Consider the following 10533-nt stretch of genomic DNA (forward strand, 5'->3'; position numbering starts at 1 on the left):
ATATGGTTTTAAAAGTTTTTTTAACATGGTATATCACATTGATTGATCTGTGGGTATTGGAAAGTCCTTGCATCTCTGAGATAAAATCCTACTTGATCATGGTGAATGATCCTTTTACTATATTGGATTCAGTTTGCTAATATTTTTTGAATATTTTTGCAACTGTATTCATCAGTAATGCTGGCCTGTAATTTTAATTTTTTGTGGTGTCTTTGTTTGGTTTTGGTATCAGGGTAATGCTGGCCCCATAGAATGAATATGAAAGTGTTCCTCTGAAATTTTTGAGAATAGTTTGAGAAGGATAGATGTTAACTCTTCAATGTTTGGTAGAACTCACCTGTGAAGCCACCTGGTCCTGGACTTTTGTTTGTTGTGAATTTTTAAAATTATTAGCTTAATTTTACTACTTGTAATTGGTCCGTTCATATTTTCTCTTTCTTCCTGATTTGGTCTTGGGATATGGTACTCTTATAAGAATTTGTCCATTTCTTTTAGGTTGTCCATTTTACTGGCCTATAGTTTGTAGCTGTCTCTTAGGATCCTTTGTATTTCTGTGGTCTGGGTTGTAACGTCTCCTTTTTCATTTCTCAGTTTATTGATTTGGGCACTCCCCCCTTTTTCTTAATGAGGCTGGCTAAAGTTTTTCAGTCTTGTAAGAACCAACTCAGTTTCATTGGTCTTTCCTTTGTTTTTTAGTCTTTATTTCTACTCTGATCTTTTGCTTCTACTAGCGTTGGGTTTTGTTCTTTCTCTAGTTCCTTTAGGTATAAAGTTAGGTTGTTAAGATTTTTCTAGTTTCCTGAAGTAAGTTTGTATTGCTGTAAACTTCCCTGTTAAAACTGCTTTTACTTCATCTCATGCCAGGTCCCAGGGTAGGTCCTCAAATTACTCCCAGACTACAGGCAGGCAGAGCCTGATCCTGGAGTCAGGCTGCAGGGTCCAGAGAACCCAGAGCTGGTGTCAGTGGGGAGTGGTGGTGTGGTTCCTGACACAGTTGGGTATGGGGTATCCCTAAGCTTGTTTTGGCATGCTAGTGGTCAGGGCCAGGGCCCAGCTTGTCCCAGGGCATGGTGTGGCTAGCTGTGGGTAGGCTGGGTCCACTGGCTGCAAGATTGTGGTTTTGAGTCTGAGGTCTGGTACTCCTCTTCCCCACCTCCCCTTATATAACCTGTCCACTGTAATCCTACCCAGTAAGTTGTGTGGCCTGAGGTGTCCCAGCACTGGCCCCTAACAGCTGTTGGGTGGGGCCAGGTCTTGGCACTGATGAGCTGGAGAGGATCCCACAACAGTGCCTGCCCATCCAGTCCACGTGGTAGAGGGAACTCCCAAGTATGGCTGCTGCTGATGCCTGTGTCCCCAGGGTCAGCTGCAGCCACCCACTCCCCACTACCTCTCTGAGAGACTCCCCAAGACCAGCAGGTAGGTCTGGCCTAAAGTCCTGCCAACTTTCTGCTTTTACCCTGGGTCTCATTGCAGAGAGATTATGTGCCCTTTAAAAGGGGAGTCAATTTTGTGAATCCCAAAGGACTGGGAGAAATAAGCCCCACTGACCTTCAAAGCCAAATGCTCTGGGGGCTCAACTTGGTGCGGGACCCTCAGGCTGAGGAGCCCAATGTGGGGCTCAAAACTTACTCCTGTGAGAGAATCTCTGCAATAGAACTATACCAGTTTGTGGGTCTCCCATCCCAGGAGGGGCGGTATGCAACATGACTGTATCCAAGCCTGCCCCTCCTTCCCAGTCTCGCTGTAGTTTCTTTTTTTATGTCTTTAGTTGTAGAAGATCTCTTCTGGTTGGTTCTGGTCTTTTTCATTGACATTGTTCTGCAGGTAGGTGATTTTGGCATGCTCGTAAGACAGGGTCTGTCTACTCCACCCTCTTTGCTGTAGCACAAAAATACAAATTTAAATTGCATTGGCTTTTATCTTATTGATAAATTCATATAATTTGAGTTAGATACAAATCTGAAACATATCATCTGGATTTTGAGTATTCACACCCATTCAGTTCAGTTCAGTCGCTCAGTCGTGTCCGACTCTTTGCGACCCCATGAATCACAGCACGCCAGGCCTCCCTGTCCATCACCAACTCCTGGAGTTCACCCAAATTCATATGCATCGAGTCGGTGATGCCATCCAGCCATCTCATCCTCTGTCGTCCCCTTCTCCTCCTGCCCCCAATCCCTTCCAACATCAGAGTCTTTTCCAGTAAGTCAACTCTTCGCATGAGGTGGCCAAAGTATTGGAGTTTCAGCTTTAGCATCAGTCCTTCCAGTGAATACCCAGGACTGATCTCCTTGCAGTCCAAGGGACTCTCAAGAGTCTTCTCCAGCACCACAGTTCAAAAGCATCAATTCTTCAGTGCTCAGCTTTCTTCACAGTCCAACTCTCACATCCATACATGACCACTGGAATAACCATAGCCTTGACTTGATGGACCTTTGTTGGCAAAGTAATGTCTCTGCTTTTTAATATGCTATCTAGGTTGGTCATAACTTTCCTTCCAAGGATCAAGCATCTTAACTTCATGGCTGCAGTCACCATCTGCAGTGATTTTGGAACCCCCCAAAATAAAAGTTTGTCACTGTTTCCCTATCTATTTGCCATGAAGTGATGCAACCAGATGCCATGATCTTAGTTTTCTCAATGTTGAGTTTTAAGCCTACTTTTTTTGGTCTCAAGAGTATGTAGCAGCATCTACAACCAAATATCATAAATGCAATAAATACAAAGGACAGCAGTTAAGAAGTGTCAAGAGTAAGCAAGGCTCTTGGCAGTCAGGACAGGAAGAAGGCAAGAGTCTTTATTGGCCCCACATGACTGCATTAGCCAGGTTGATTTCCCTCGGCATCTGCTGCACACCAGTCAGCAGATTCTCTTTGCAAAGAGACCACCCCTGTCACCCAGTCCTCCAGCTGATTCCCTGCCTTCAAGCTAAGGAGGAAATCTAGCAGGACAATACAGAGAGGTCCTAACCAGTAAGAAAAAGATAAACTTTAAAAGCATTCTCAGATAATGCCACCCAGGCCTATGTTTTCTGTCCTGGCTACAGTACCACACGGTCTGTCCACCCCCAGTCCCCACAGCTGGTGCCACAACTAGCCTGGCAGCAGCAGGGTTATAAGGTAAGTGGAAACACCAGAACTTAGCCAGTAAACTGGGATTCCTTGGTCACTATCAATGTCTATGGTGAGATAGGACAACAAGAGTACAACCACTGTGAAAAAAGATCAGACAGTAGTCTGGGGTCCAATTCACAAGCCTGTCCTCAGTTAATATCCCTAAAACCGGTAGCTTTTAATAGTTTAGGGGTGGTGGGTATGATCAATTATCCAACCAAGTGACTCAGTTCAGTTCAGTTCAGTTCAGACGCTCAGTCGTGTCAGACTCTCCGCGACCCCATGAATCACAGCACGCCAGGCCTCCCTGTCCATCACCAACTCCCGGAGTACAATCAACTCATGTCCACAGAGTCGGTGATGCCATCCAGCCATCTCATTCTCCGTCGTCCCCTTCTCCTCCCGCCCCCAACCTTTCCCAGCATCAGAGTCTTTTCCAGTGAGTCAACTCGTCGCATGAGGTGGCCAAAGTATTGCAGTTTCAGCTTCAGCATCAGTCCCTCCAATGAACATCCAGGATTGATCTCCTTTAGAATGGACTGGTTGGATCTCCTTGCAGTATAAGGGACTCTCAAGAGTCTTCTCCAACACCACAGTTCAAAAGCATCGATTCTTCGGCGATCATCTTTCTTCACAGTCCAACTCTCACATCCATACATGACCACGGGAAAAACCATTGCCTTGACTAGACGGACCTTGGTTGGCAAAGTAATGTCTCTGCTTTTTAATATACTATCAAGGTTGGTCATAACTTTCCTTCCAAGGAGCAAGCGTCTTTTAATTTCATGGCTGCAATCAGCATCTGCAGTGATTTTGGAGCCCAAAAAAACGAAGTCTGACACTGTTTCCACTGTTTTTCCATCTATTTCCCATGAAGTGATGGGACCAGATGCCATGATCTTTGTTTTCTGAATGTTGAGCTTCAAGCCAACCTTTTCACTCTCCTCTTTCACTTTCATCAAGAGGCTTTTGAGTTCTTCTTCACTTTTTGTCATAAGGGTAGTGTCATCTGCATATCTGAGGTTATTGATATTTCTCCCAGCAATCTTGATTCCAGCTTGTGCTTCTTCCAGCCCAGCGTTCCTCATGATGTACTCTGCATATAAGTTAAATAAGCAAGGTGACAATATACAACCTTGACGTACACCTTTTCCTATTTGGAACCAGTCTGTTGTTCCATGTCCAGTTCTAACTCTTGCTTCCTGACCTGCATACAGGTTTCTCAAGAGGCAGGTCAGGTGGTCTGGTATTCCCATCTCTTTCAGAATGTTCCACAGTTTATTGTGATCGACACAGTCAAAGGCTTTGGCATAGTGCAATCTTAAAAATGACAGAATGATTTCTGTTCATTTCCAAGGCAAACCATTCAATATTACAGTAATCCAGGCCTATGCCCCAACCAGTAATGCTGAAGAAGCCGAAGTTAATCGGTTCTATGAAGACCTACAAGACCTTTTAGAACTAACACCCAAAAAAGATGTCCTTTTCATTATAGGGGACTGGAATGCAAAAGTAGGAAGTCAAGAAACACCTGGAGTAACAGGCAAATTTGGCCTTGGAGCACGGAATGAAGCAGGGCAAAGGCTAATAGACTTTTGTCAAGAGAATGCACTGGTCATAGCAAACACCCTCTTCCAACAACACAAGAGAAGACTCTACACATGGACATCACCAGATGGTCAACACCGAAATCAGATTGATTATATTCTTTGCAACCAAAGATGGAGAAGCTGTATACAGTTAGCGAAAACAAGACCAGGAGCTGACTGTGGCTCAGATCATGAACTCCTTATTGTGAAGTTCAGACTTAAATTGAAGAAAGTAGGGAAAACCACTAGACCATTCAGATATGACCTCAATCAAATCCCTTATGATTATACAGTGGAAGTGAGAAATAGATTTAAGGGACTAGATCTGATAGATAGAGTGCCTGATGAACTCTGGACGGAGGTTCGTGACATTGTACAGGAGACAGGGACCAAGGCCATCCCCATGGAAAAGAAATGCAAAAGAGTGAAATGGCTGTCTGAGGAGGCCTTACAAATAGCTGTGAAAAGAAGAGAGGCGAAAAGCAAAGGAGAAAAGGAAAGATATAAGCATCTGAATGCAGAGTTCCAAAGAATAGCAAGGAGAGATAAGAAAGACTTCCTCAGTGATCAATGCAAAGAAATAGAGGAAAACAACAGAATAGGAAAAGCAAGAGACCTCTTCAAGAAAATTAGAGATTCCAAGGGAACATTTCATGCAAAGATGGGCTCGATAAAGGACAGAAATGGTATGGACCTAACAGAAGCAGAAGATATTAAGAAGAGGTGGCAGGAATACACAGAAGAACTGTACAAAAAAGATCTTCACAACCAAGATAGTCACGATAACGTGATCACTGACCTAGAGCCAGACATCTTGGAATGTGAAGTCAAGTGGGCCTTAGAAAGCATCACTACAAACAAAGCTAGTGGAGGTGATGGAATTCCAGTGGAGCTATTTCAAGTCTTGAAAGATGATGCTGTGAAAGTGCTGCACTCAATATGCCGGCAGATTTGGAAAACTCAGCAGTGGCCACAGGACTGGAAGAGGTCAGTCTTCATTCCAATCCCAAAGAAAGGCAATGCCAAAGAATGCTCAAACTACCGCACAATTGCACTCATCTCACACGCTAGTAAAGTCATGCTCAAGATTCTCCAAGCCAGGCTTCAGCAGTATGTAAACCGTGAACTCCCAGATGTTCAAGCAGGTTTTAGAAAAGGCAGAGGCACCAGAGATCAAATTGCCAACATCCGCTGGATCATGGAGAAAGCAAGAGAGTTTCAGAAAAACATCTATTTCTTCTTCATTGACTATGCCAAACCAAGTAACTGCCAAAGCATTTGATAAAGGAAGAAACCAGGTCCTTTCATTTTGCCTGCATGTACCAGCCATCCCTCTGCAGTCAGATCAACCAGGAGCACAGGATGTCTACTTTATAACTGGAAAGAGACTCTGAGGTTAACAGGATATCATCAGTGTAAGGGTCTAGAAAGACATGCCTCACAATAGACAGCGGCCATAGGGTCTCCTCTAGTGGAGGGCCACTTTGGGATTAGCAACCCCACCCTTTCTCCTCAAACCCCACCCTAGTCTGTTTTCCATTTTTATTTTCCTACATCTTAGCACTCACCAGAGTTGCTTTGCTGGCTCACCAGTTGTTGAGCTGCACCTGGCAAGCCTGCAAGTTTTAGAGTTGCCCAGCCTAGAGGTTGAGGAAAGAGCCCAGAGTAAGTGGCAGACATCAGTGGTTTATTGAACTAGGGATCTTACATGTCTGAAGCCAAAGGTCCTCCAAGAACATCCAACTGGGAACAGCAAACAAGACAGACCCTTCATCTTTGCTACTGTAGTTGGGGGTGTGGGGTGGGGAGGGGGCAGATACAGACTAGTATTTCTAGGCAAAACTGACCGGAGGTTGGTTCATCGGTTACTAAAGAAACCAGCAGCTGGGGCCAGTCCCTCACAACCCCTCCAGTTAATGTCCATCACCAGGGCTGATATTTCTCTTTAATGAACTAGCAGTGGAGCCCTTTTGGCCTAAGCACTAGAACAGCCATTAGGTAGGGCAGGGGCAAGCATGGTCCTTGAGTGGGGTATGCCTGTAGCAGGGACGGGTGTAGCAGAGGATGGAGAAGAGTCATCTTCAGCGACCTGACCATACATTCTGCCCTGTACATGCCCTGCACAACACACTACCCTGGTGTCCCTCTTCAGAGACGTCTGCGGGGTCAGTCTAGCGTGCAGAGGTACCCTGCAAGCAAATACAACAAATGTAATACAAGGGAGAGCAGCTGAGACGTGTCATAGTAAACTAGGCCCAGGACAGGAAGATGGCAAGGGTCTTCGCTGGCCCCACATGACTGCATTAGCCAGACTGATTTCCCATTCAGTCCTGCTGCACACCCAGCCAGAACACTCACTTTGCAGTGAGGCCACCATGGTCACCCAGTCCTCCAGCTGATTCCCCACCCTCAGTCAGGGAGAAAATCCAGAAGGACAATACAGGGAGGTTCTGACCAGTAAGAAAAAGACAAGCCTTGACACTATCTCAGATAATGTCACCCCTGTCTGTGTTTCCTGCCTTGGCCTGCAGTGCCAGTCTGTTCACCCCCAGTCCCCACAACAGATGCCACATAATAAGACTTCCAATTAAGCTGCCAGTAGCAAGGTTGTAAGTAGAAATACCAGTGCTTACCATCCTTATCAGCTCATGAGACAAAGTCTCTTTTCTAGAACAGACTGTTCTACTCGTGGAGCCAGGTTTGGTTTGGTTTTTTTTTTTTTTTTTTTTTTGCCCCTTCTCCCTTGGGCACAAGTCCTCTGTTGTAATAAAAAGCTTTGCTTGCCTAAGAGTCTTCTAGAAGTGGTATCATTTCTATGATTTTGCTGCCCAAGGATCTAGAAAGGGCTTGGGAACAACAGCAGTCCTGTTTATTGCTCACAGCTGTTCTAGATTCCCCAGAAGTGATCTTTGACATTGCTTGACAACTCATAGAAGCCTGTGGTTATGGTTTCCACTGCTCCTAAGACACTGTAGACAGCAGAGAGCTGTGGTTTCATCACACTGCGTCCTTGCTCCATCCTCTTCCAGAGCTGGGCCCAGAAACTCCATGGTATTCTTAATATGTTGCGTTCACAACAGGTTCCAGTGAAACCCTTGAAGGGAACCGGTCACACCCAATTCACAAGGCTGTCCTCAGTTATTATCCCTAAAGCCTGTGGCTCTGTTTAGGGGTGATAGGTTGCTGGTACAATCAATTACCTCACCATGTTACTCCCAAAGTATTTGAAAGGACACCCCAGCCATCCCAACACAGTCAGATTGACCTTGAGCACAGGGCTGCTACTTTTAAACTGGAAAGAAACCGAGGTTAACGGTATCACCAGTAAAAGGATTGAGAAAGACATGCCTCATGGTGGACAGCAGCCACAGGGTCCCTCATGCTATTGGAAGGCCACCTTGAGATCAGGTCCCCTGCCCATTCCCCCCTACTTTCCCTACCCCCCACCCCCAGTCTGTTTCCCATTTTTATCTCCCTACATCTCAGTAGCTCAGATGGTAAAGCGTCTGCCTACAGTGCAGGAGACCCAGGTTCTATCCCTGGGTTGGGAAGATCCCCTGCAGAAGGAAATGGCAACCCACTCCAGTATTCATGCCTGGAAAATCCCATGGACTGAGGATCCTGGTGGGCTACGGTCCATGGGGTCGTAAAGAGTCGGACACGACTGAGCGACTTCACTTTTTTTCACATCTTAGCACTCAAAACTTATTTGGCTTCTTGGCTGGTTCACCTGTGGTCGAGCTGTACCCGGTTACTTGCAGGCATGCCTGCAAGCCTTAGTGTAGCCTAATCTATAAACTGAGGAAAGAGCCCAAGGTTGGTGGCAGAGACATCAGTGGTTTATTGGACTGAGGATGCTACATATCTGTAGCCAAAGGTCCTCAAAGGACACTCAACTGTCAACAGCAAACAGCAGGTAAGAAAGGTCAGGCATCATTGTTACTTGGTGCCCAGGGGTAGATGGAGATTTCTATGGGAAACAGACTTCAGGTTGGCTCATCATTTACCAAGGAAACCAGCAGCAGGTTCCACTCCCTCAAAACACCTCAGGTTCATGACCATCACCAGGATTGGTATTTCCCTTTCAGGAACTAGCAGGTGGAGCTACTTCTCCCCAAGCATTAGAACCACTACTAGGTGGGGCAGGGACAAGCAGGTTCCTGTGAGTGGGGTGTAAGTGCAGCAGAAATGCTCCAGCAGGGGATGTGGAAAGGGCGGGAGAACAGCCATCTTGAGGGCATGAACATACACCCCGACCCCCTACATAACCTTGCACAACCCTTACAATGGTGCCCCATCCTAGACATCCTTAGGGTTAGTACGTTGCTGGGTCAGCCCAGCAACCAAATACCACAAATGTAATACAAGGGAAAGCAGCTAAGAAGTGTCATAGTAAGCTAGGCTCCGGGCAGCCAGGACAGGAAGAAGGTAAGACTCTTCGTTGGCCCCACACGGCTGCATTAGCCAGGCTGATTTCCCACAGCGTCCTGCTGCACACCAGCCAGCAGACTCACTTTGCAGAAAGGCCGACCCTGTCGCCGATGCTCCAGCTCATCCCCTGCTCTCAGGCCAGGGAGGAAATCCAGCAGGACAATACAGGGAGATCCTGACCAGTAAGCAAAAGATAAGCCTTAAGAGCATTCTCAGATAATGCCACCCAGGCCTGTGTTTTCTGTCCTGGCTGCAGTACCACACAGTCTGTCCACCCCCAGTCCCCACAGCACGTGCCACGTGATAAGCCTTCCAATGAGCCCTGTAGCAGCACGGTTGTAAGGAAAAGTGGAAACACCAGTGCTCACCGGCCTCATCAGCCATTCCTGAAATCCATGGTCAGTAAAGTGGGATTCCTTGTTGCTCCATGGTGGGTAAAGTGAGATTCCTTGTCACTATCAGTGTCCATGGTGAGATAGAAAGACAAGAGTACATCCATTTTGAAAAAGACCAGACAATGTTTTGGGGGTCCTGGGGTCCTGAGTCTGGGGACCTGGGGGGCAGCGGTCTCCCAGAAATAAAAGAACTTTCTGCTATACTAAAGTGTATACCTAGTTCACAAGGCAAGAAGGTCCATCTGCTGTAACCTTTAACCTTACCTGTTCTTGTGCTTTCTTTCAGAAAATTCTCACACACCCCTTTCCCCACACTGAAGCTCGCCATTCCTGATAGCCACCATGGGCCTCCTGCTGCTGATCCAACAAGTGTGATGATTTCTGGACATGTCAGTCACCAGAGACACACCCTCCCATTTGTCAGAAATGCAACCTGCCCCCTCTACTCAGGGAGCTGGCTTTCTCTTGCCCCTTCTCCTTTCTGCACATCTCTTTGAATAAAAAGCTTTGCTTCCCCGAGTCTTGTGGAAATGATATTGTTCCTATGCTGTTGCAACCCAAGGATCTGGAAAGTGCCCGGGAACTTTGGGAATCCCATTGATCCCACACAGCTATTCTAGATTCCCCATCAGTGGTTTTTCACATTGCTCTATGCCTCATTGAAGCCTGTGGTTATGGCTTCCACTGCTTCTAAGACATTGCAGATGGCAGAAAGCTGTTCCATCACACTGAATCATTGCTCTGCCCCCTTCCAATGTCCCAAAGCTCCAGGGTATCCTTAGTATACTACCTTCGCCAGAGGCCTGGACAAAACCTTTCTGGGGAACTGGCCACGCCCAATTTACAAGTCTGTCCTCAGTTAAATATCCTTAAAGCTTGTGGCTGATAACTGTTTAGCAGTGTTGGGTTGAGGGTCTGCTTGATTACCCAACTAGGTTAACCCCCAAAGTATTTGATAGGAAACCCAGGTCCTTGCATTTTGCCTGAATTCACCAGCCTTCC

General features: G+C 46.4%; 1 long non-coding RNA gene across 2 annotated transcripts; it reads left to right on the forward strand.

Annotated features, from left to right (window-relative positions):
• The first annotated feature begins 5405 nt into the window (after positions 1-5405).
• LOC148777294 (uncharacterized) lies at positions 5406-10050 on the forward strand. Of its 2 annotated transcripts, XR_016037803.1 has the most exons (3): positions 6509-8621; positions 9189-9534; positions 9818-10050. It is a non-coding gene; the product is annotated as an uncharacterized LOC148777294 (long non-coding RNA). The 2 variants fall into 2 exon arrangements; XR_016037802.1 differs by having other exon boundaries at positions 5406-9534.
• Positions 10051-10533: the final 483 nt, after the last annotated feature.

Source organism: Moschus berezovskii, chromosome 7, assembly GCF_049115385.1.
Source record: "Moschus berezovskii isolate FMDL1 chromosome 7, NW_MosBer_1.0, whole genome shotgun sequence".
Classification (NCBI taxonomy): domain Eukaryota; kingdom Metazoa; phylum Chordata; class Mammalia; order Artiodactyla; family Moschidae; genus Moschus; species Moschus berezovskii.